This window comes from Hyperolius riggenbachi, chromosome 3 (genome assembly GCF_040937935.1).
Source record: "Hyperolius riggenbachi isolate aHypRig1 chromosome 3, aHypRig1.pri, whole genome shotgun sequence".
Lineage (NCBI taxonomy): Eukaryota > Metazoa > Chordata > Amphibia > Anura > Hyperoliidae > Hyperolius > Hyperolius riggenbachi.
The window spans coordinates 276,017,139-276,044,148 of record NC_090648.1 but is presented as its reverse complement, the minus strand read 5'-3'; the positions used below and the strand labels follow the sequence as shown (position 1 = coordinate 276,044,148).

General features: G+C 46.3%; 1 protein-coding gene across 1 annotated transcript in view; it reads right to left on the bottom strand.

The window, feature by feature from the left end:
- Window positions 1-25,679, bottom strand: part of PANX2 (pannexin 2) — a 97,559-nt gene extending 71,880 nt beyond the window's left edge. Inside the window, exon 1 of the mRNA XM_068272699.1 lies at window positions 25,618-25,679. The gene's annotated coding sequence lies outside the window, so the exon portion shown is untranslated. The remainder of the gene's footprint in view (window positions 1-25,617) is intronic.
- Window positions 25,680-27,010: the final 1,331 nt, after the last annotated feature.

The following is a 27,010-nucleotide window of genomic DNA, read 5'->3' as shown; positions in this document are numbered from 1 at the left end:
ATATGCTAAAGGATACCTTAGCACTGTTCAAAATATAATAACGGTGGGAGCAGGCATGTGTAGGAGGCTCTCCTCTTGCCCACCGATGCCCCTGTTCTACTCCGCCCCCCTGTTATGTTCTAATGTCCCCTCGGTAAGCAATGCCCAGGGACTGCCCGTGGCCTGGAGTGCTCTGTGCACTACGTAGTTGTGACCCTAAAGTCACAACTATGTAGTCAGTTGTGGCCCTAAAGTGAGCTTTAATAACCATTCCCCCCACCCCCCAGGACAGGTGGAGTTCTGCAACAAGGCAAGTAGTAATACAAAGCAAGATAAAAGAGGAGCGCTCTATGGAGCATTAGCGTTTTATTTTCATTAAAAAAGGATAAAAATTGCACTTACAAGATGCAAATGTTTTTCAAGCATATCTCCCATACAGGGTAATAAGAAGTCCCTTCTCCTCTCTCCGATTTCCGTCGCTGTGGCCAATAGCAAGGGTGTACTGGTGTAAATCAGACTGTCAGGATGGGGTGGAGCGGAAAGGGCTTCATTCACAGTGCCTGCAGCCTCATAGGCAGCATGTACATTTTCCCATTACTGCAGACCTTGTTCCAGGCTGCTGAGGCAGCCATCTTTGTCTTAGTCTGTAAACTCTACGGGGAGGACGTCCTTCATCAGACTGAACCTCTGGAAGACGAGGACATGGACATCTCCTATGTGTCCTCATCTATACAAAGCAGACGTTGGCAACAAGATGAGTACTTGGACAGACTGGGAATAGCATCAGATGGACAATGGTAGGCCCTACGTCAAACGGAATAACACACAAAGTATCCAGCTGCAATAATACAGTAGCTGATGAGTGGTTTTCCCAAGGATTAAGTCGGTCATTTGAAATGTGTATACAGACGTTCACACTAGTGTTTGTACCTTCGCCTTGCATGTCCGTTTGCAGCCCCCCAAATAGGATCACGGCCTGATATGTTGATGCACCCATGGACACCTACCGGACTTGTGCAGCTAAGTGAGCATGACTACCTTCTTGATTTGTTTCAGCATTGCAGAAGAATGACTACAGATGGATTTGTGCTTACACTACCTCTAGAAGTGTGAACAGTTTGCACAGAGGGCAACTGAGCCTGCTGCTAATTAAGTCTTTACTGTTTTTGTTAACTTTGGTTATTATTATTTATTGGATTTATATAGTGCCAACATATTACGCAGCACTGTACAATAAATAGGATTACAGACAATGATAACAGGGGTGACAGCACAATACAGGTAATAGACAATGGATACAACAACACAGGTATAAGCAATAAGATACACAACACAATGCAGATAGTAATACAATGCCAAATCATACACTGGAGTGGTAGTGGTAAAATACAAGTTCCCATAATTCTGGGTAAAGTGCACACAGTCATGTATGATACAAAAGGGGAGAGGGCCCTGCCAAAAGCTTACAATCTAGAGGGAGGGGTTGGTGACACAAAAGGAGGGGGTGCATCAAGAAGTTTTTGGCAGAGAGGGTTTGGGCAGTGTTGAGTTAAGGTAGGCCTCTTTGAAGAAGTGAGTTTTGAGTGCTTTTTTGAAGGTATTGATGGTGGGGGCAACCCTGACGGGCAGTGGGAGAGAGTTCCACAGGATGGGGGCAGCTCTAGTGAAGTCCTGTAGTCGTGCATGGGAGTGTGAGATGCATGGGGTGGATAGGAGGAGGGTGTTGGAGGAGCGAAGTGGGTGGCCAGGTGTGTATCTGCTGACCAGGTCAGAGATGTAGGTTGGGCAGGACTTGTGTATAGATTTGTATGCGAAACATAGGATCTCAAAGCTGTTTCTAAAGCGAATTGGAAGCCAGTGAAGGGATTTGCATAGGGGAGTCGTGGAGACAGACCGGTGAGAGGAGTAGATTAGACTGGCTGCTGCATTCATGATGGATTGTATGGGGTTGATGCTGTTTTGAGGAAGACCTGACGGGAGGGAGTTGCAGTAGTCCAGGTGGGAGATGATGAGGGCATGGACAAGGAGTTTGGCAGTGTCTAGGGTCAGGAAAGGCCGGATATTGAAGATGTTGCGTAAATGGAAATTGCAGGCCCTAGCTACGGTACAGTTTGGATGTGGGGGTAAAGGAGAGGGCTGAGTCCAGGAGGTTAAATGAGTTCAGGTAGGTTTCAAGTTGTATTCCTAGAATTCACTGCATACTATAGCTTAGCAGTCTCTTCATTGTAGAAGTAAGCAGTTTCCAGCCAACCAATACATATTCATTTTTATAGACCAGTGGGCTCCATAGTTGGAAGCACTCTGCACATGCATAATTTCAAGTTTAGGCAATCTGCGCAGTAGTGCGGATGACAAAGGGGACTGTAAGGACACTAATAGACCTTCGAGAATACAGGAGGCTGGAAGAAGCTCCAGATAAGTAAAAGCCAACTTTTCACTCCACCTTGAGCTTCCTTTAACCACCTGGGCGTTCCGGACGAGCTCAGCTCGTCCAGTAACGCCTCAGTGGATTGCTCGGGCCCTGGTGGGCTGATTTGAATAATTTTTTTTTGAAACACGCAGCGAGCACTTTACTAGCTGCGTGTTTTTTTGATCGCCGCCGATACCTGCCGCTAAAGAGGACCCCCCCGCAGACCCCTTGTGCAGCTCAGCCAATCACCGCCAGGCTGCGCTATGGGGTGGATCGGGACTCCCTGTGACGTCACGACGTCGATGAAATCATTCCGTTCCTCGCCATGGCGACGGGGGAAGCCCAGCAGGAAATCCCATTGAGAACGGGATTTCCTGATGGGTATGATCGCCGGCGGCGATCGGAAGAGGTAGGGGGATGCCGCAGGGAGGGGGGAATCATGTAGCTAGCGCTAGGCTAGCTACATGAAAAAAAAAATAGGTTGAAAAACGCTCCCGCGGCCGTGCGCCGCATATAATAAGAACTCCAGGGAGGTTAACTTCATCAAACACCTTCCTTCACTAGTCTGCCTTGGGTGGCTTAATTCTACTTGCTTGTCCCATTTCAACCTCACCAGTTCTGCCTGTCACTAGTTAGGCAATCCCGGTGCCACAAACTGGCAGTCACTTGCAGCAAAGTAGTCTTCTGTTCACTACAGTCCATGAACCCTTCCAGGATGGTCTGGTGAAAGCCAGCAGCTACTGTTTCCTTGAAATAAGACAGTGATCCATATACAATTAACTTTTTCTCCTGAGTTTTCTACTAGTTAAAATTTTCACACCACATCAATAAAATGCCCTTTAAACCACCAGCAAGCAAGAAAATACTCAGAATAATTTTGACAGTAGTTTTCACCTACTTTTTGCACATTTTTCAATTGCAAAATGCTGAAAAGTTATTTTAAAGAGAAGATGAAAAATTATCTCCAAGAAGAAAACTCTGGAGAAAGAGTTAATTGCATATGGGACAGAGTCTTATATTAATTTTTGCTCTAACAGATGTATTAGGGCTTATTTTCAGGGGATGTCTTATTTTTTTCGTGAACAAGGATCTGTGGGGCAGGGCTGGAGCTACAATGCAGGCAAGGGGGGGGGGGGTAATTGCCTCTGGGCCCTAGAGTCCATAGGGGCTCCCCAGGGTGGATGGAGGTGAGGTAGCAGGTTGTGCGGGTGGAGAAGGCGAAGCAGCAGCGGCAGGCAGGGGAAGGAGGCCAGGCCTCCACGAGTGCTCCCCCTATTTGCAGAGCGGTGGGCAGTGCAATGGAAGGGCAGAGGATACAACTCATTTATCAAGAGTATCTGAGGCAAAATATTCGTAGGTTTTCAGAGATCCAAGCAGAACTGTCTCAGACATCTTAACCATTTCAGCCCGCAGGGATTTTTCACCTTATGCAACAGAGCAATTTTCACCTCCCATTAATTCGCCAATAACGTTATCACTACTTATCACAATGAATTGATCTATATCTTGTTTTTTCCGCCACCAATTAGGCTTTCTTTAGGTGGTACATTTTACTAAGAATTATTATTAGGAAAATATGGAAAAAAAATCACTATTTCTCAGTTTTCGGCCATTACAGCTTTAAAATAATAATAATATATAAATATGCTATCATAATTAAAACCTATGTATTTTATTTGCCCATTTGTCTCGGTTATTACACCATTTAAATTTTGTCCCTATCACAATGTATGGTGCCAATATTTTATTTGGAAATAAAGGTGCATTTTTTCAGTTTTGCGTCCATCACTATTTACAAGCTTATAATTATAATAATAAAAATGTTCGTAATATACCCTCTTCACATGCATATTTAAAAAGTTCAGACCCTTAGGTAACTATTTATGTTTGTTTTTTTTTTATTGTATTTTTTTTTCATTCAAAATTTTATTTGGGTAATTTTTGGTGTGGGAGTTAAACAGTTAATTTTAAATGTAACAATGTGGGTTTATTTTATTAAAAAATGCATGTAGATGTAGTTTTACTATTTGGCCACAAGATGGCCACAGTGAGATTTGTTTTTTTTTCGTTCTGGAAGCGAGAACTCGCTTCCAGGAAGCACTAAGAGGACGGGAACCTTTTTTTTGCAGAAAGACTGCGGCCTCTAATGAGAAGCCGTTGTTTTTTCTGCTGGGGACTTAGATCAATGAATGGGAACCATGTTCCCATTAATTGATCTCTGGGCTACCGGTGGGCTGCAGCAGCACTGCAGCAGCCCCCTGGACGTGAAGATTACAATGGTAATGGTAACGGTACATAAATGGTTATAGGACATCCGATGTGAAAATAAACTGATGAGACATTCAATTGTATGTTTCCTCCTCCTCCTAAAAATGACTCTTTTTTTTATATTCTGCAGTTTTATTTTATATTTAAATCATGTTTTTAAGTTCTTACGGTTTCATTGTCTCTGCTCAATGACACATTCATTAAGGTATACCAGAGCTAAAGTCTATGTACAATCGATTGGTTTTATCTCTTTCCTGCTCTCAGATGCCATTTACTGCCAGGAAAGTGTTTTATGGTTGTAATTCCTTATCAGTGAAGGTCACGGTATAGTCTGACCCAGACAGAAACTTTCACTTGCATACCTGATGCTTAACTCTTTCAGGCAAAGGAAAAAAAAAAAGGAACACAGCATAGTCATTTATGTGCTTAGCACTGTACATACCCATGTCTATCTCATCATGTCACACGTCACTTCGGGTATCCTTTAAACTGTTCTAAAATAGAAGTTAGGAAGGTTTCTCAGACAGTGCAGTGTGTGAGGAAAATTGCGGTTTGCTGAAGTAACCAATACATCTTCTGTATTGATACCAGCAGGCTCTTAGGGGGACATTTATTAAAGAGGAACTGTAACGACAAAACGGCCCCTGGGGGGTACTCACCTCGGGTGGGGGAAGCCTCAGGATCCTAATTAGGCTTCCCACGCTGTCCTGCGTCCCTCGGGGGTCTCGCTGTAGCCCTCCGTACAGCCATGATGCAATATTTACCTTCCTGGCTCCTGCGCAGGCGTTTTGATGGCTGTCGGCGCCGAAGTAGGCGGAAATACCCGATCGCCGTCGGGTCTGCTCTACTGCGCAGGCGCAAGTTTCCGGCGCCTGCGCAGTAGAGCGGACCCGACGGAGATCGGGTATTTCCGTCTATTTCCGTGCCGAAAGTCGCCACAGCGCCCCCGCTGGAGCCAGCAAAGGTAAATATTGAAGCTACAGTCGGCTCTGTCGCCGGCTGTTCGGAGGGCTGCAGCGAGACCCCCGTGGGACAGAGGACGGCGTGGGAAGCCTCATTAGGATCCGGAGGCTTCTCCCACCCGAGGTGAGTACCCCCCAGGGGAGGTTTTTGTTGTTACAGAGTCTCTTTAAGAGTTTCTGAGACAAAATATTGGAAGGTTTTTAGAAAACCATACAGAACTCTCAGACATCTTAAAGTGGACCCAAACCAAACATTTTTTAATTCAAAATATTTAGTTGCACCACTCTGACACATACAAAGATAAATAAACACTCCTTCAAGCCTATGAGCATTTCAGTGCATGCTTTTCACCCTTCTCTTTTCATAACTAGGGTTATACAGGTGGCAGCCATTACTTCTGAGCTTAGTAGGAGGTTTTAGATCATGGGTGTGTTTGTCATCAGCTACCCTCCCTCACAGGGGCATCGTCTATGTGAAATCTCACACAAGCTGAGATCACCTCCCCTGTGACATCATCAGTAGCAGCCTGTGTTTTGTTTTTGTTTTTATCTCTTCCACCAGTCTGCCGGATTGTGTCCCGGCAATATGAAAGGAAGGGAGGGGTTCCTCCAATAAATGTAAAAAAAAAATATTTTAGGCATCATCAAGCTGAAAAGGCTGCTATTTATTATTATAATTTAGAAAATAGATTTTATTTCTAAAATCTTTTATTTTTAATTTGGGTCCACTTTAAGAAATCCACAAACAGTTTAAACTGTTCTTAAATATGATGAGTTAGAAAGATTTCTCAGAAAGTGCAGAGTGTGAGGGAAATTGCTATTGCTGGGGTAACCAATACATCTGCTGTAATGCATCAATGCCCAGCACTGGATGGGTTAAGCATAGAACAGCTTCAAAGGATTCAGCAGGGGGGAGGGGCACTTCACAAATCACATCTAGCTTGCACTGCATAATCAATGTAGAAGTGCTATTAAGCACGTCTTAATCTGAGGCAATGTAGGGATGGATTTGCACTGTTTCCCCTGATGGTTAGAACTGTTTAAGAAGAAAAACTGTCAGTAATGCTTTGAAAAATCTGGTCCTACATTTATTCTTGAATACATTTTTTTTTAACATTTATGTAAATATAGTCATGTCATCACATTCTGGAACATCATATAACCCTCCAAAGCCTGAATTCAACTGTGAAATTCTTGTGACCATTTCATTTATCCATATACAAAGATCTACGAGCACACTTGCCAACCCTTATAGTTTTAGGTCTCGTGTGGTGCTTTAAGTGAAATTTGTTTGGTCTGTTTTCCTTGTTTTTAACTTTTTTGCAAGTATACCATAGCTGCCTGGACACTATCTCACTATCTGCCTGGACTCACTTTTTTATGAACTGTAACTAAGGCTTATTTTTTAAACCCTTTGTGTATTGAAGCCATTATTTTTTTCCCTCTATGTTTTGAGTAAACAAAGGCTGCACATAAAACAGCATTGGCAGTGGATGGGTCAAGACAGCAATTATTCTTTAAAGATTTTGAATACTGTATAGCAGTATAGCAAACCACCTGGGCAGTTATTTTTCACAAATAGAAATAACTGTAAAATGTTGCCATCTAGTGAGTAAAGTGTAAATGTCACACTGAAAAGTATGTTTATAGTGAAATTCACTTTTGATGTAAAAAAGCAATTCTCTTTCAGCTCTGTATATATATTTTTTGTTTTCAATCGTTTTTTTTTTTGAATTTTCAGTAAAATAAGTGTACAGTTTATAGTAAAGTACAAATTACTTTAAGGTACAGGTACATCATCAAAGTTTTAACAGGTTATCAAAACCATAAGATTAACAGTGTAACATAATGTTTTAACACTCAGCAAAGAACATACGAAAAAAAGATAGATAACAGCTGTTAGCGAAATCGAGGTAATTATTCACTAAATGTGATCACACCAAGTCAAAGAGATAGGATGTAGGGATGCATATAGGTGCAGCAGGGAAAAATTAGGGTAAGGGGGTAAAAATAACTCTGTAGAGCAAGTCATCCATCCGGACACTAAACCAAATATGGTTGGATGGAGACCACTCATGCCCATTAACTTGTCAACTACGAATATTACCCTTCCTCCAGCCAGGTCAGGCATGTTATTAATCTTAAATATATTGGGATCTAATACAAAATGGTACAGATTATTATGATGTATCTAGAGGTCTAAGGGAAGCGGGGGGTTTAAGGATAAATTCGTTAACGCTTATGTAAGAGGCTCCTGTAACTTCACATCAGTAAGAATTAGCTGTTTGAGAGGGGAGTTATGAGAAAAAGAGAGAAAGAGGAGAAAGTGGAATAACAGAAGTAAAGAAAAGGAAAGAGACAGAATGAGAGGAAAAGAAAGAACAACCACAGGAACGAAATAATACATCCGATCAACAGCCTTGACATGAAGCGCCTAAAAGACTCAGAGACATACTGTTGGTCTCAACAAGTGCATAACATCCTATTTTGGTCTGGGTTCACAAGGTATGAAATCAGGGGATCCCACACCTTGTGAAATTTCTTCATAGTATCATTCAATCGAGCTCTCAATTTTTCAAAAAAAGAGGATGTATCCCAGCCTACATTTAATAGAGTCAAAAGATAGGAACTGGGAATTCCAGGCCGCAGCTATTTTGAGTTTGGTAGCAGTAAATATATCTCTAATGAGTTCATTTTGGGCGGAAGTTAGGTTGGGGTATGGGCAGCGAAGTAGAGTGTGAAGAGGATTCTTAGGGACCGGAACATTAACTAGAGATGATGCCCACGTGCATACTCTCAACCAAATCTTTCGGGGCAAAGGTACCCGGCATTTTGCAACCCCGGAAATACTCTCCCGAAAGTCCCGGATGAAGTTTAGCTAATCTCTGTGGTACTAAGTACCAACAGAAGGGTAATTTATAGTTCACCTGTGAGGGATAGTGGACCCGCTGCCAGCAGGCATGAGGCAGCGGGCTCCGCTTCCCGGATTCTCACCGCTGGTGTGCTGCCGAGCGGGGCTGCGCGGTCGGCGGAGTCCGTATGCTCGGCGGACTTCGCCGCGCAGTTGCCTCCTGTGGGGTCTCTGTCGCCGGCACTTACCCGCCGCATAACGCGTGTGCGCACAAGGAGGCAGGATCTTTATGCCTCAAGAAGGGAATCAGCTGACCAGGCTAGTCAGCTGACTCCATCTCCACTGGGGATTGGCTGGGGCTCCAGGGTGGTGCAGGGCAGCTCACTTGCTACAAATAGGACTTGCTACTCAGTAGCAAGTTGTCTGCTGTCGTGAATACACTTCTGTGTTAGCGCTCAGACCTTAGTACAGTGCCCTGGTGTTGATACTAAGGATTTCACACCGTAGCTTAGGAATATTATTGTATATTGATCTGTGTTTTGACTCTGGCTATCCCTGACTACTCTATCTCTTGCTGATCTTGTACCTTTGCCTATCTGATCCTTGTTGCCGACCTCTGCCTGTTTACCGATTACTCTTCTGCCTTCCGCTCCTGTACTGCCGCCGTCATCTCTGTTGCCGAACCCTTGCCTGTCTGACCTTTCTCCCTTCAGTGGAACGTCTCCCACTGGAGGGTTATCTCTGAGGCTTGCCTCTCCGAGACGCCTGCCCCAAGCAGACGATTACTGCTGGGGGTCGAGATTCCTCACTCAGCCTGGTTAGAGGATCTCACTCACGGGGTTCCCATTCAGAGGTAACCACACCTCTGAGGAATTGCCGTGTGGTGGACATTTCCACACTTTCTGATATATTACTGTCTTTACTGTGTTCTTTTGCTGGTGTCCAGAGGTTAGCAATATATCGGATTATCGGTGATACTGCAGATCATCAATAATCGGGTATACATCTGCATTCTTGGTGATACTGCAAATCGCCAATAATCAGATTCTCTCTGCGTGCTGACACCGATCATGACAGAACAGCAGACCATTGGTATGGAAGCACTACGCAGTCAGATCAAGACTCTAACCACCTCGCTTAATAACCTCATCGAGGTGGTTAATACACAACAGACTCAGATCAACCAGTTGGCTGGGTCTGTACGGGTCTTGCAGAAGACTGTGGCCACAGTGCAATCCCCTCCGGTCACAGATCTCCTCATGCCAGTGCCCGAAAAGTTTTCAGGGCAAAGATCTGATTTCCAGAACTTTCGTAACCGGGTTTTATCTTATTTTGAGTTACGACCTACTCAGTCAGGTTCTGAGCAGCAAAGGGTGACCTTTATTAAGACCTTATTGTCCGGGGATTCGCAAACCTGGGCATATGGTCTTCCACCCGAGGATACAGCTCTCACGTCAGTTGAGGAATTTTTCAAAGCAATGGCTATAATTTATGATGATCCGGATGCCTCGATCACTGCCGAGAGGAAGCTTAAAACTCTCAGGCAAGGTCGAGACACGGTTGAGGTTTACGCGGCAGAGTTCAGAAAGTGGGCTGTGTCGTCTAGGTGGGGGTCTTACGCCTTGTTAGACTGTTTTCTGTCAGGCCTATCAGATGCAGTCTCTGAATTAATGTTGGGACACCCAGAGCCCAAGTCCGTGGATGATGCCATTTCTTTGGCGATACAGGCGGACCACAGATTGCGCTATCAGCGCCAATCGAGAGGCAGGAATGCAGTGAGAGTTTTTTCTCATGCGTCCTCATCACCTGCTCCTTCTACCGACGAACCGATGCAAATCGGACATTCTCGGTTGACTCAAGCCGAGAAAGAGCGTAGAAGGGCAGAGAACCTTTGTCTATATTGTGCAGAGCAGGGTCATATTGCTCAAAATTGCCCCAGGAAATCGGGAAACGCTGCTATCTAGGTGTAGTTGGAGGTAATACCCTAGACTCACAGAACTTAACTCTAAATCAGAATAATCGGTTACTTCTCCCGTGTTCCATTTCCTGGGGGAATTTTACTGTTTGTACTGAAGCTTTTGTGGACTCTGGGTCCGCAACCAATTTTATAGATTATGAATTTGTGAAAGGACTGGGGGTTCCCTTACAGCCCTTAGACCGTCAAATAGTCGTCACCGCAGTAGATGACTCTCCTCTACAGTGTAGATCACCTCTCTCTCAGACCCCAAGGTTGTCATGTACGATAGGGATTCTACATAAGGAGAGTCTACAGTTTCTTGTTTTGCGCATGGCAACCTCCACCATTATTCTTGGCATGCCCTGGTTACAGCTTCATTCCCCACAGATAGATTGGGCCTCAGGTCAGTTACTCAGCTGGTCACCATATTGCCATACCCATTGTTTGGGGAGGATTGCCATGTGTGCTGCCAAGGTAGAGGTCAAGGGGATACCCGCACAGTACGCTGAGTTTGCGGATGTATTTTGTCCTAAATCCGCTGATAAACTCCCACCACATCGGAGTTTTGATTGTCCTATCAACCTAAGATCTGGTTGTATGCCTCCTAGGGGTCATCTTTATAATCTTTCCGGTCCGGAGAAACAGGCAATGCAGGAGTACATTACTGAGAACCTGGCAAAGGGGTTCATCCGCCCTTCTCAGTCACCGGCCGGGGCTGGGTTTTTTTTCGTTAAAAAGAAAGATGGTGGCCTTAGACCCTGTATTGACTACCGATGTCTAAACAAGATCACCATAAAGAATCGCTATCCATTACCTCTGATAGACGATCTCTTTGGCCAGATTACCAATGCCACTATATTTTCAAAATTGGACCTACGTGGGGCATACAACCTGGTGCGCATTAGAGCTCGTGACGAGTGGAAGACGGCCTTCAATACACCCGACGGGCATTACGAGTATCTAGTTATGCCCTTCGGGTTGTGTAACGCCCCGGCCGTCTTCCAGGAGTTGATTAACGAGGTCTTCAGGGAGGTGTTGGGGAAGTTTGTCGTGGTATATCTCGATGACATATTGATTTTCTTTCCAAACCTCATGGAACATCGCAAGCATGTCAAATATGTGTTGAAGAGGTTGAGACAAAACCTATTGTATGCAAAACTAGAGAAGTGCCTTTTTGAGGTCACTCAAATTCCTTTTCTAGGATACATCATCTCAACGTCAGGGCTCTCTATGGACCCAGAAAAGGTTTCGGCTGTCTTAGAGTGGCCACAACCGATGGGCTTGAAAGCACTTCAGAGATTCCTCGGTTTTGTTAACTACTACCGGAGATTTATTAAGGGATTCTCTTCGGTAGTAGCCCCTCTGACTAGTCTAACCAAGAAAGGGGCTGACCCTTATCAGTGGTCATCGGAGGCCCAGGTCGCATTCAATACCCTGAAGAAACTGTTTTGCTCGGCACCCATACTGAGACATGTTAACATCGCTCTTCCCTTCATAGTAGAGGTAGATGCCTCAGAGATCGGGTTGGGGGCTGTGCTGTCTCAGCGCTCGGGTCTGCAGGGCAAGACACATCCTTGTGAATATTTCTCATGCAGGTTTTCTCCTGCTGAGAGAAACTACGATGTGGGCAACAGGGAACTGTTGGCCATCAAGTTAGCCTTCCAGGAATGGCGCCATTGGCTGGAAGGTGCAGAACACGCCATTACTGTATATACTGACCATAAGAACCTGGAGTACATTGAAGGGGCTAAGAGGCTCACTCCTCGTCAGGCCCGCTGGTCCCTATTTCTCTCGCGTTTTAGATTTGTTATCACGTACACTCCAGGTTCCAAGAACATTAAAGCAGACGCTCTCTCCAGATGTTTTGAACCGGAGACAGCCCAGCCCATACTCCCCGAGAGCATTGTACCACACAAGGTGGTGCTGGCAGCCACTGAAACCTGGGAGGACTGGGCAGTCACACTGGCGCCTCACCAGCTAGATACCCCAGAAGGGAAACCGGAAGGGGTCCTCTTTGTTCCACTCCCGTTCCGTTTGCAAATCATGCAGCTATTCCATGCCCATAAGAACACAGGTCACCCGGGGGTCACACGCACTCTAGATCTACTCACAAGGTGTGTTTGGTGGCCTTCATTGGCCTCTGATTGCAAGAAATTCGTGAGAGAGTGTGTGGTGTGTGCCAGGAGTAAACCGTCTCGCCAGGCTCCAGTGGGTACCTTACAACCCTTGCCGGTTCCAAGTGAACCATGGACCCACCTGTCCATGGACTTCATTGGCGAGCTTCCCAAGTCGGAAGGTATGACTGTGATATGGGTGATCGTGGACAGGTTCAGCAAGATGGCCCACTTTGTTCCTCTTAAAGAATTCCCATCAGCTCAAGACTTAGCCGACCTCTTCATACAGCACGTCTTCCGATTACATGGGATTCCGGATGATGTGGTATCGGATAGAGGAGTCAAATTTGTATCAAAATTTTGGAGGGCTTTTTGACATAATTTGGGTATGAACCTGTCCTTCTCGTCTGGGTATCACCCACAGACCAACGGGCAGACCGAGAGGGTTAATTAGGCACTAGAACAGTTCCTGAGGTGCTATGTGGCAGATGCACAAACGGAATGGGTTAAATTCTTACCCTTTGCTGAGTTTGCACACAACAACCTGAGAGGCGCTTTAACGGGCTTGTCCCCTTTTCAGGTTGTGTCAGGAAGGTCTCCTAAATTTTACCCATTACCGGTGTGCTCCTCTCCCTTCCCAGCCCTGGAAGAGTGGCAGAAGGTTTTAAAAAGACTCTGGGGACAAGTAAAGGAGAATTTGGGAGTAGCCTTCCAGAATCAAAAGAAACAGGCCAACAAAAGACGGTCTGTTGAGTGGCACTTTTCTCCTGGAGACATGGTGTGGGTGTCAACAAGACATTTGGCACTCAGACAACAGTCCACCAAGTTGGGGCCCAAGTTCATAGGGCCTTATCCGGTGGCCAAAAAGATCAATGAGGTCTCATATGTGATTGATCTCCCAGCCAGCATGAGAGGTGGGAGATCGTTCCATGTTTCTTTGTTGAAACCAGCAGTATATGTGGATTCCTCTCCCCCCTCCCCCCCCCCAGTGATAGTGGAGGGCCAGACAGAGTACGAGGTTGGGAAAATTTTGGATTCCCGGCTGGTACAGAATTTCGTACAGTATCTGGTCCATTGGAAAGGGTATGGGGTGGAGGACAGATCTTGGGTACCAGAGAATCGCATGTATGCTGAGAAATTAAAGAAGAGGTTTCATCAGTCACATCCAGAGAAACCGGGTGGGAAGTGTCCGGAGTCCACTCCTCAAGAGGGGGGTACTGTGAGGGATAGCGGACCCGCTGCCAGCAGGCATGAGGCAGCGGGCTCCGCTTCCCGGATTCTCACCGCCGGCGTGCCGCCGAGCGGGGCTGTGCGGTCGGCGGAGTCCGTATGCTCGGCGGACTCCGCCGCGCAGTTGCCTCCTGTGGGGTCTCTTTCGCCGGCACTTACCCGGCGCATAACGCGCGCGCGCAAGGAGGCACGATCTTTATGCCCCAAGAAGGGCAGTCAGCTGACCAGGCTAGTCAGCTGACTCCATCTCCACTGGGGATTGGCTGGGGCTCCAGGGAGGTGCAGGGCAGCTCACTTGCTACAAATAGGACTTGTTACTCAGTAGCAAGTTGTCTGCTGTCGTGAATACACTTCTGTGTTAGCGCTCAGACCTTAGTACAGTGCCCTGGTGTTGATACTAAGGATTTCACACCGTAGCTTAGGAATATTATTGTATATTGATCTGTGTTTTGACTCTGGCTATCCCTGACTACTCTATCTCTTGCTGATCTTGTACCTTTGCCTATCTGATCCTTGTTGCCGACCTCTGCCTGTTTACCGATTACTCTTCTGCCTTCCGCTCTTGTACTGCCGCCGTCATCTCTGTTGCTGAACCCTTGCCTGTCTGACCTTTCTCCCTTCAGTGGAACGTCTCCCACTGGAGGGTTATCTCTGAGGCTTGCCTCTCCGTGACGCCTGCCCCAAGCAGACGATTACTGCTGGGGGTCGAGATTCCTCACTCAGCCTGGTTAGAGGATCTCACTCACGGGGTTCCCATTCAGAGGTAACCACACCTCTGAGGAATTGCCGTGTGGTGGACATTTCCACACTTTCTGATATATTACTGTCTTTACTGTGTTCTTTTGCTGGTGTCCAGAGGTTAGCAATATATCGGATTATCGGTGATACTGCAGATCATCAATAATCGGGTATACATCTGCATTCTTGGTGATACTGCAGATCGCCAATAATCAGATTATCTCTGCGTGCTGACACCGATCATGACATCACCTCTATAAGATCTGCGTTGATGGAGGTTCTAGAAATATTCGTCCAAATGTCTGACGGGTCAGTATATTCAACTAATATGCCCATTTCGTTCTCCCATTTAGTTATATAGTCAGGTTTATTCTGCGACTGAGTTTGGGATAATTCCTTGTAAACCAGAGAGATGATTCCCGGGGACTGTGGGTCAGTGGCACAGATATTCTCGAAAGATGTCTTACCTTGAGATATCTCAGTGTCAGAAATGTGTTGTTTGACAAAGTGGGAAATCTGCATGTAGTGAAATAGTTCAGAAGTGCGGAGTGTCGCTTTTTCTTTGAGATAAGCAAATGATTTGATACCCGTTTCCGTGAGCAGATCATGGATTTTATGCAAGTTAGCTTGTTTCCACCATTGGTAAGAACTAGAAGACTGTAAAGCAGCTGGGAAAGAAGGATTGCCCAAGAAAGAAGCAAGGGGCCTATGTGGGGACATTAGCCGGCCGGAATATTTACAACTATCCCAGATGTGTAATAAATGTCTGATAATGAGATTGGAGATATTGTTGTGATGAGCTGGGATTAGCCAGAGGAGATTGTTTAGTCTAGTAGGGGAAATAAGGTGGTTCTCGATTTCATCCCAGGATGGTTGATCACTTTCTAAGCACCAATTGGTGAGCGAGGGCAGTTGTGCAGCTTTATAGTAATATTTAATGTTGGTTAACCCCATCCCTCCATTTGGCCTTAAGAGGTATAAATATTTTTTGTTGAACCTCGGCTTCTTGCCCCTCCCATATAAAATCCTTGATTTTTTTTTGGAGAGAGTTAAAAAATGTAGGAGCTAGAGGAATAGGCAGCAATTTAAAAGCATATAGAAATTTAGGAAGGAGAGTCATCTTTATAGCAGCAATTCTGCCCAGCCACGACATAGAGTACCTCTTCCAGCACTCCAACAGTCCAGTGAGCTCATTTACAAGGGGGGAAAAATTGTGTTGGAAGAGTGTGTTATAGGAACTAGTTAGGTTGATCCCTAAGTAAGGGAGTTTGGTCCATATGCAATTCACTTTTTCTCCCGCGTTTTCTCCTAGGTAATATTTTCACACCTTGTCATAAAATTACTTTTAAACCACCAGCAAGCAAGAAAATACTCAAAATACCGTTGAGAGAACTTTTTCACCAACGTTTAGGTACTTTTTCCATTGTTAAATGCATAAAGGTTCTTTTAAATAGAATATGAAAATTATCTCTTGATAACTCAGGAGAAAAAAAGTTAATTGCATATGGGCCTTTGTGTGGATCCCAATCAAATTCAAAGGTGTCTTGTAAGGCTTGCATCAGATTAGAGGGTAGGGAGATGTTTAAGGCTTTCGACTTAGTGGGATTAACTCATAAGCCTGAAATTCTACCAAAATGATCCAGCAGCTTCAGAAGAGTGAGAATAGATCTGGTGGGACGTGAAATACATACTATCAGGTCATCAGCAAATAGTCCAATCTTATGCATTTTTTTTCCCCGGAGGGATGCCGTGTATCTCAGGGTTGTTACAAATAAGTATAGCTAAGGGTTCGATAAGAAGGGCAAATAGGAGACGGGATAAAGGGCATCCTTGTCGGGTTCCTCTCGATATGGGAAATAGTGGAGACTTGAATCCATTGTAAGCTACTGCTGCTAAAGGAGATGAATAAAGGACTTTAATCCAAGTTAGTAAATTTGAGCCAAAACCCCACCTTTGGAGCACTGCTAAAAGATAGGACCAGGATACCGAGTCAAATGCTTTAGTTATATCCAGCGATAAAAGCATTGCTGGGAGTCGAGATTCACGGGTATGATGGATCAGATGCAGGAAGCGTATCACACCGTCCCCTGCCTGTCGTTTGGGCATAAAGCCAATTTGGTCATTACTGATAAGATGTAATTTTCGAATTGAGACGTGTAGCTAAAATCTTCGCAAGTAATTTAGTGTCTATATTTATCAATGAGATTGGGCGAAAAATTAGACCATATGGCGTGATCTGTGTTAGGTTTAGGGATCATGAAAATAGTGGCAGTGACGGGATCAGCATGAAATTGGGCACCTTTAAGAATACTATTGAAGGCTGCAACTAGTTTGGGAGCTAAAGTATCACTGAACTTCTTGTAGCATAGAGCGCGGAAGCCATCCGGCCCAGGTTGTTTATTTGGTGTGAGTGACTTAATTCCTTGTTGCACTTCTGGTAACGTGATTTCCTTGTCCATGAGATCTCTCAGACCTTCTGGGAGTGCTGGGAGAGGTACACCGGAGAGATAGGCTACAACTTGGTCCTCAGTAACGGTATCTGGGGAGTTGTACAGTTTTGCTAAGTTTTGTTGAAAAATATCAACAATTTTAAATGGGTTAGCAGAGAGTTAATTACGTACTACGCGTAGTGCAATGGGTTTCAAAGAGGAGTCAGGCTACCTAAGACGTTTAGCCAAAAATGTGTCTGGCTTATTATTTTTGAGGTGGAGTAGGAAATCTGTTTTTCAGCTAATTCAGTCATGCAAAGGTTTAATGATGTTTCAGCTTTCAGCAGTTCACTCTTGGTATCCGGACTGGGATTAGCTCTGTATATATATTTTTTAAAACATTAAATGACACACTGTTGCAAAGCAAGAAGTGCAGCTAGATAACGTTAACATAGCAAAGCATCCCAAACATAAATATCCCTAGGGATGTGCATTGAGTAGAAGAAAATCTGAATTCTCGGATCGCTATGTAGCCGCATTGCCCCGGGTACAGTGGAAACGGGCCCTAAGGTATGTGGAATGTTTCTTTGCTGTCTTCCTCCTGGAAATGCCATTTGCTTGGTTGTTGTGCAGACCTTAACCTCTTCAGTACCAGCAGTCTCTGGCCCCTTAGGGACCAGAAACCGGTGCATACCGAAGAATCGCTGTACTGAATCATCGCAACCGCCGTTCACACCGCCTCGGCCATCCACTCTGCCATCTCTATGACAGCAAAACTATGTGAGATGGTCGGGAGCTGATTTCATTGGCTCCTGATCCTGTGATCAATGTGTGAGCCAATGAGATTAGCTCACGGAGCTCTGCTGTCATACTGAGAACAGGGCAAGTGAGCTGCAGTGGGAAGAGACTGAAGCGATCGGTGAGAGCACGCAGTGACTGTAAGTGAAATCTACGCCCTGACCGGAATAACAGCCTCCAAACAGGGCGTAGATTTCACTTACCACGTCCGAAAGCGGTTAAAGGCTTGAGTCCACTGACGCAGTTGTGTCCGCTGTTCAGTTACATATCGATCATACAGATGCTGAAAAGCGGACAGAATCGCACACAACTGCATTAGTAGGCTCAGGCTCTAACAGTGCTAATATCTCATAGAAGGGACCATTATTTGTAAAAAGGAATTTTTGTACTCACCATAAAATCTTTTTTTTTTTTTTTTCATTCATTGTTGGAAACTGTGTAACCAGTTGGGTATAGTCTTGCCTATATAAGGTAGGACACTAATTGAAACAGCTAAGCCTGCCCCAGGCTATACACACCCCTTCTTTGGGCACTGAGCTTTAGTGTATAGCAATAAGTTGCTCAGATGTGAACCCAGAAGCCATAAGTACCGGTATGTCTGAGCCCGTCAAGAATGTATACTAGGCAAGCTTACCATTTATCATAGCTAGCATCGAAGGCTTATCTGCTAACCACTTTGCCTCCTCCTAGTGTCTGCACTCTGCTACTCTTGAGTTTTTTGTTTTTATTTTCTGGCCGTAAGGGGCTGATAGAAGCCCCAGGTAAGTTAAACTGGCTTTTTTTTTTCAATTACCGTACTTTAGATTTCCTTGAAATGGAAAACGGTGCACAGACGGCACTGGAGGACCCCGTGGGACTGAAGGAGCCCATCACTGGAATGGTGAGTGTAGCAGATACAGTGCATTGCAAAAGTATTGGCATACTGACCTTATTTATTGTCCATGGCTGGGTAATATGTCGATGCTATATAAATCAAGTAAATAATAATGTGTAATGGATAGCGGAGATACAGCCGCAACAGCAAGCGGCATGGCGGCTATCTCCGCGTCACAGCCGGCGGTTTCCGCCGCGCAGTTACACGCTGGTGCTTTGACTGGTCCTTCTATTGCTCATAGACTAAGGACTACGCGCGCCAAGCGACAGGACCTTTATGCAACTAGAAGGGGAGTCAGCTGATCAGGCGATCAGCTGACTCCAGCTATGCTCCAGATTGGCTGAGTGACTGGAGCGGCGCTGTGGAGCGCTTGCAGTATATATAGGACAGGTCATTCAGTTGCTCCGCGTCTGCTGTTGCAAATGCTACGTGTTAGCACTCAGACCTAGTCAGATCCCAAAGTGTGCTAGAACCAGCTGGAGCTGGGGATCCATACTTAGCCAGATTCTGTTGATAGCTTAAAGTACTAATTGAATTGTATTATTTGTTATGACCTTCTGCTAGTGTGACTACTCTTCTGCTTACTGATCCTGTACCTTTGCCTATCTGATATAGTTGCCGACTCTGCCTGAAACACTACTCTGATCTAGCTTTCTGTCTCTGTACCGTATCTGTCCGCTCGTTGCCAAACCTGCTTGTCTGACTCTCCTATCCTCACCAGTGAGCCTAGTCTCTGGTGAGGGATTCTCTGCCAGTATCACCTGCTTCATTGGTGAATACTAGCTGCAGTACTATCTGAATCACCTGCCCCTCAGGTGGTCGGTAGCTGCAGTACTGCCTGAATCACCTGCTTCTCAGGAGATTACTAGCTGCAGTACTATCTGAATCACCTGCTCCTCAGGTGGTCAGTGGCTGCAGTATAGTCTGTATCACCTGCTCCTCAGGTGGTCTGTAGCTGCAGTACAGTCTGAATTACCTGCTCCTCAGGTGGTCAGTTGCTACAATCCAGTCTGAATCACCTGCTCCTCAGGTGAATAGTCACTACAGTAATATCCTCTCTACCTGCCCCTCAGGTGATAGTGGCTACAGTACAGTCTGAATCACCCATTCCTCGGGTGATCAGTACGCTTGTTTAAACATAGTTCCACCCGCTCCTCGGGTGAACTATCTCACTATTGTCTGTATCTCCAGCTTGCTGGAGTTTGCATTCCTGTGTTATATAGATATATTCCTATCTCTCAGCTCCTCTAGGAATAGCGAGTATCTCTATCATTACTGTTGCACCAAACACATACCCTTACATTGGTTGTCCTGGCTATACCAGTATTATTGGTGATTCTGCAGATCACACATATTCAGGTATAGCGTCTGTATTATTGGTGATACTGCAGATCACCAATAATCAGAGAAATCTGGTCGCGCTGACACCAATCGTTACATAATGATTACAATAATTATTTTATCGAGTGATAACAATCAACTCCGCCAAGAATCTAGCGTGTGCACAGCTTACCGCCCCCTCCCCCCCCATACCTCAGCCAGCGATCAGCGTAGTGGATCAATTTGGCCCAGAGTATTGTTCTCACCACTCACTGTGACATGCTACTCACATGCTCCTCCTTCTCCCTGGCATAACCTACAGGCTTGCGATTCGTCTATACAGCCTCAGCTGTGCAATGACGCCCGAGGGATCGAATCCCAATCCCTGCTGGGCAACATGCCTTGTTTATGTGTACGAGGCTTAACCACTTGAGGACTGCGGTGTTAACCCCCCTAGTGACCAGGACATTTATTACTAAAATGGCCACTGCAGCTTTAAGGCCAAGCTGCAGGGCCGAACAACTCAGCACATGAGTGATTCCCCCCACCAACAAAGCTCACTGTTGGTGGGGCCTGATCGCCCCCCAGGTGTTTGTTTTGTAAATATTTATTTTATTAGTTTTTTAATAAAATGCAATTTTTTTAAAATTTGTATTATATCCCTCCCTCCCCTGGCCAGCCAATCACTGCGATCGGCTGTGATAGGCTTCAGCCTATCACAGCGGATCGCTTCTGAGTCCCCCAGGGGGACAGCTGTGTCACACGGCTGTCCCCAGTACAGCGCTGCTGCAGATCGCAGCGCTGTACAAAGTAATTAGACGGCGGTTTCGCCATCTAACAGTCTCCCGAGCGGCTCCCGCTCGGAGACTGAAGGCGGAGCGGAGCTCCACCCCCCAAGCAGGAGATGCGCACGCATCCTGTGCGCGATCTCCTGCTAGCCCCGTAGACGGCCGTTCTCGCCAATCGGCGTGGAGCGGTCCTGGGGCTGCCGAACTGCTTACGCCAATTGTCGTGGAGCAGTCGGCAAGTAGTTAAAGAGAGCCCATGGTGGGCTCATACAATAGAAAAAAAAGTAGGCTACTTGATCCGGGGGGCTGAGAAGAACAAGTAGCCTGGTCCCCACCACTCCTGTGGGCCGCAATGGCCCACTTTCACTTTCGTGACCTCTGGGTCGCGACGATGCACAGAGAGACTGTGTCTCTCACCAGCGTGCAGGGAGGCGGGGGAGCGGCAGGAGGCGCAGCTAGGAGAGAGAGCTACCCAATGGCAGCTCTGGAGACCCTGTAGGAACGCCCCTGGCGGGCGTTTTGAATAGGGAATCCCTCTGAGGAAGACAGTCATATGTTCTGTCGAAACATGTCAATCTGATCTATAAATCTTGGAGGTGTGGGGCGCCCCATCTATCCCTCTGGATATATTAGTATCACGACTTCCAATCGTCTCCCAAGCCGCATAGGTTTTATCAGTGAAGAGCTGACATAGGTGGAGCGCAAGGAAGTTGAACAAATTGCCGGCTGGAGCGCAGATGAGAGGAGGAAGTGACGTCGCGCTAACCCATTGCCGAACCGGAAGTGAACTCCCGGATTACCCACGAGACTGGATGCCAGGGATCCCCAAGCGGGTATAGAGTTACGGGAGTCGGTTGATTATCCAGGACGACCCGAACAACACAATTACACGGCCGCTTGGAGGGTGAGATCTACCTTATTTGTATAGAGGCAATCGGTAATAGTCTCCTTCTGGATGAACTGTCATAAGAAGTTTTGAGTGTGGACCAACAGGAAAAGCTTAGGAATTTTACCATCCAACTCTTTTTTGACCACAGAGGTACTATGGTGAATCTGGAATAGTGACGTATTTGGTCTGCTCACATAGTTTATTGCCGGTAAACCCTATTCTGATATAATTATTTAAATTTTTATATTTCTACTATATGGTTTATTGTGTATACACTTTTTAGGAATTCATGAGGAACCAGCATACTTTGGTATGCATGAGATTATAGTTGTATGCATGTGATGTGGATGAGCATTACTATGACATTCTCCTTTGTTTTAATATGCAAAACTAATAAACAGTTTATAAATTATATTCCCAGCGCTCCTATATTCTTTTTTATATATTTATACATTACCTGTCCTGTGTCTCCCACTGTGCAGAGCTATCTTCTGCTTCTCCCTCTTCTATTTGCAACTCACATGCCGCCAGTGTTTAGCGCGTCACACACGCGCCACACCCTGGAGGCATGCGAGGAGTAAATGGAGGACAGATGGACATTAACCTCCCTGGCGGTTTATTTATTTTGCCAGGGAGGCTGCGGGAGGGTTTTTTTTAAATTAAAAAAAAAATATTTCATGCAGCCAACTGAAAGTTGGCTGCATGAAAGCCCACTAGAGGGCGCTCCGGAAGCGTACTTTCGATCGCCTCCGGCAATCGAAAGTAACAAGATAGGCCGCAATGAGCGGCCTATCTTGTTTCGCTTTCCTCGTCGCCATGGCGACGAGCGGAGTGACGTCATGGACGTCAGTCGACGTCCTGACGTCAGAGCCGCCCGATCCAGCCCCTAGCGCCGGCCGGAACTGTTTGTTCCGGCTGCGCTGGGCTCGGGCGACTGGAGGGACCCTCTTTCGCCGCTGCACGCGGCGGATCGCCGCGGAGCGGCGGCGATCGGGCAGCACACGCGGCTGGCAAAGTGCCGGCTGCGTGTGCTGCTTTTTACAGAATGGAAATCGGCCCAGCAGGGCCTGAGCGGCGACCTCCGGCGGCATACCCCGAGCTCAGCTCGGGATTACCGGCCGCCAAGGAGGTTAAAGGGAACCTTAACTGCTGCGGAAAAATAAATTCACTTACCTGGGGGCTTTCCCAAGCCTCCTGCAGCCGTCCTGTGCCCGCGCCGGTCCTTCGGTGCCCTCCGGTCTCCCTCCGCCGCTAAGTTTCGATTTCGGACGACTGCCAGTCGTCCTGGGGCCTCTTCCGCATTCCTTGTCGTAAACTGCAGTAAAGCGCGTCCGCATGACGCCAAACGCGTCATCGCATGACGCCAAACGCGTCATGCGGACGCACTTTACTGCAGTTTACGACAAGGAATGCGGAAGAGGCCCCAGGACGACTGGCAGTCGTCCGAAATCGAAACTTAGCGGCGGAGGGAGACCGGAGGGCACCGAAGGACCGGCGCGGGCACAGGACGGCTGCAGGAGGCTTGGGAAAGCCCCCAGGTAAGTGAATTTATTTTTCCGCAGCAGTTAAGGTTCCCTTTAAGCGATGGGTGACACAGGACAGGCAATGTATAAATGCACACACGGGGGCACATTTATACACTGGGGGAACAGCCCGGGGGTTTCATAGCAGTTGTTGCTCATCCCCATATCTCTGGCTGTTACTGCCATGCACCAGATCTACCACAATGGCCCAACATCTTGCAGCATGTCCGATTGATACATGCGATCTTGGCCTGTAACATCGGTCGCAACATTGATTGGGCATACAGTTGGCGGCACTGATTTTCATCCGAATCAGATGGTTGTTTGACCACCAAGTTTAGAGATGTATGGCCAACTTTAGATTTTAGTTTGATCTGTCAGATGTGCAGCAATCAGGTTTCTGACATTTTCCATTATGGTGATTCCACAGCGATTTTTGTCTGTCGAGTGTACGGCGCAATTGCGGTGCATTTGCTATGGGAGAAAATAAATATTTTGAATTGCTGTATCATGAAAAAAAATAAATCACATAGCGGAGCAATTGCTATGCGATTTTCCTGTGCTCCTATACTTTGTAAGCACGCGAAAAATGCAGCAGCCACAAGGACTGCAATTGCCAAATACATCGCACTGGAACATCCCCATGCGGTTTCCATCAGATAAGTACCTGGTATTTTCGATCCTACAGGAGAAAAGCACTATTTTGAGATCCAAGAGCACTCAGAATCGCATTGTGAAATGCTGCTAGTGGACTAAAAACCCAAATGTTTCACCCTGCACACTTGCCACAAACTGCACTGATTAACTTAAAGGATAACTGAAGTGAGAGTGACATTGAGGCTGCCATATGTATTTCCTTTTCAGCAATACCAGTTGCCTGGATATCCTCTGCCTCTAATACTTTTAGTCATAGCCCCTGAACAAGCATGCAGCAGGTCAGATGTTTCTGACATTATTGTCATATTTGACAAGATTAGCTGCATGCTTGTTTCTGGTGTTATCAAGACACTACTGCAGCCAAATAGATCAGCAGGACTGCCAGGCAACTGGTATTGTTTAAAAGGAAATAAATATGGCAGCCCCAGTCTTCTCACAACAGTTGTCCTTTAAAGAGACACTGAAGCAAAAAAAATGATGATATTATGATTTGTATGTGTAGTACAGCTAAGAAAAAAAACATTAAGATCAGATACATCAGTCTAATTGTTTCCAGTACAGGAAGAGTTGAGAAACTCCAGTTGTTATCTCTATGCAAAAAAGCTATTAAGCTCTCCGACTAACTTAGTCGTGGAGAGGGCTGTTATCTGACTTTTATTATCTCAACTGTTCCTGGACTATTTACTTTTTCTCTGCTAGAGGAGAGGTCATTACTTCATAGACTGCTCTGAAAGGCTCATTTTGAATGCTGAGTGTTGTGTAATCTGCACATATTATAGAGAGATGCAATGTTAGAAAAAACACTATATACCTGAAAATAAAAATGTGATAATATTTTCTTTGCTGCTAATCTTCAAGTAATTATTCATAGTACACAACCAATTCATTATATCATATATTTTTTTTTCGCTTCAGTGTTTCTGTAAAAGGCCTTACGCTGAGAGCAAAATATTTAAAATGAGAGCACCCATTATGCTGTGACAATGCAGTTCCCTTAGGACAGCGGCATGTGCCGCGTTGCCATTGCTCCTGCCTTCCACAGGGATGCTCGGGGCGACACGTGCACCCGTTACACTGCGCTACACAAGCGGCGGAGTATCACGCCTGTGGATGCCCTGATGGATGGAGAGCGAGTGAAGACAGCATTAATAGGCTGATGCACAATCATTCCCAAGTTTTGCCACACTTCTGAATAGCATGACGTGTGCATACATCATTGTTAGGTACGGTCCCTCCCCGCCTCACAGGGAATGGGCGCTCGGTAACAGCCCACTTGTCAAGACGATTCATGTATTGATTGAAACTGCGTGACGGGCGCGCTCCGCACCGTTTTGTTGTTGCGTGACGTTGTGATGCGCGCCCCCGCAGCCGTGTATTCGGGGTCGGAGTTCGTGGGTAAAAACAAGATGGCGACCGGCGCGCCCCAGACCCCCCGCCGCTTGTGACAAGGGTGACTAGGTAGTGTGCGAGCGCAGGGAAGAGGAGGACTGCATATACCGGCAGTGCGGGCTCCAGCGGCTCCCTCCTCCCAGCCTTGTGTATGTGAGGCTGCCTCCGCCTGCAACCCCGGAAACAACAAAGAGGTAAATGTGAGAAAGCAGCGAGGCCAGCCACTTCTAGCGCCCCCTCTCCATTCCCTCCTCAGGCGGCAGCGGCTCTGCAGCCTGCCCGGGAGCATCCGTGTCACTGGGCAGCCGTACACTACCAGGAGCAGAGGGGGTGTGAGGGAGGAGGAGGGGAGGGGGGCTCACCTTCCTCACTGCTAGCCAGGGGCTCTGCTTTCACCAGGAGGAGGGGGAGGAGAGTACCAGTGGCTGCAGCCTTCTTTACCTGCTGCTGCCCGTCTCAGCAAAGTTTCCTCACCGGAGACTGAACGCCGTGTGGCATATTATAGCCCCAGTAAGATCATAACGGTGACTGAGCAAAGCACTGCCAGGTAGCTACCCTTTGCACGTAAATGCAGGCTTGCTACTTCACTGAACTTTATAGAATATTTTAGTAGCTCCAAACACATAAATGGAACTGAAATGCTTTATTTATTCCCCTGAGCAATATAAACTGTTTTAATTTGACAATGAATGAATAGTGATTTTGATCTTGAATTTAATGTGATTTTTTTTTTTTGGTGAAGCTTCTGTAGTTAGCAAGGGGTTAAACCAGAACTTTGTAAAGGTCTGAATAGAAGAGGAAATTAATAACTGACAGCTACATTAAGTTGTCAGTTAATTTATCATTTGCTTCCATTTCACGCCATACAGAGTTCTGGTTAAGCCCATCTGTTAATCAAACATCTAAATTCAAATTAATAGCTGATCTCTAATCCAGAACTTTCCAATCTAAAATTGTTTTGCAGTTCCCTTGGCTGCTTCTATGTAACCACTCCAGTGTTCTCCCCAGAATTATTTTCCAGCTGGGTGGCATGAAATAGTAGCCGGGTGGCATGAAAAAGCAGCTGGGTGGGTAGAGATGAAAATGCAGGGCAACTCTGCTTACAGCATAGGAGGTGGTGAGAAGCTGAGCCAATGACAGCCGGGTGGTCACCAAATCTAGCCGGGTGGAGCACCCGGCTAAAAGAGCCTGGGGAGAACGCTGCACTCAATTTGTTTTCTGTGGTGCAAATGGAGTCAAGGTAAAGTCCCAATGATGTAGCAAGGGCGGGACAGCAGCTGTAGGCCTGCTTTTGTGCAGATGATAGTGTTTCAGATAGTATTTGTTATAGTTGGGAGATCACTCCCACTCTTCTGGATTTAGTAGAGACACAGGCTAGATCAGGGGTCCCCAAACATTTTGGGTCAAGACCTGGGTCAATATACTTCAGACTGCTGGGGGGCCAGAGTATACATAAAATTATGTAGAAATCTGTGGGCCAGACAGTAAAGCATACCCAGGTGACAACCTGCAGTCCAGTTGGACAGCAGTGTCACCTGATGTGGAATTTGATTGGAAACTAGCAAATTACTGCTTTCTGGCTTCCATGTGGATGGGTGGTTCCAGCACTGCTATTCTATATGCGGACCACTAATATTTAAAGAGAACCCGAGGTGGCATTGCATTATGTTACTGGGGCACAGAAGCTGGTTGGGCACACTAACACCAGCCTCTGTTGCCCCATCGTGTGCCTCAAAGACCCCCCTGCTCGCCGCTATACTCCCTGCAGTGCTGGCGACACGCAGCGCGTCGCCAGCACAATGTTTACCCTAGCGCTGTCTGTCAGCGCCGCTCC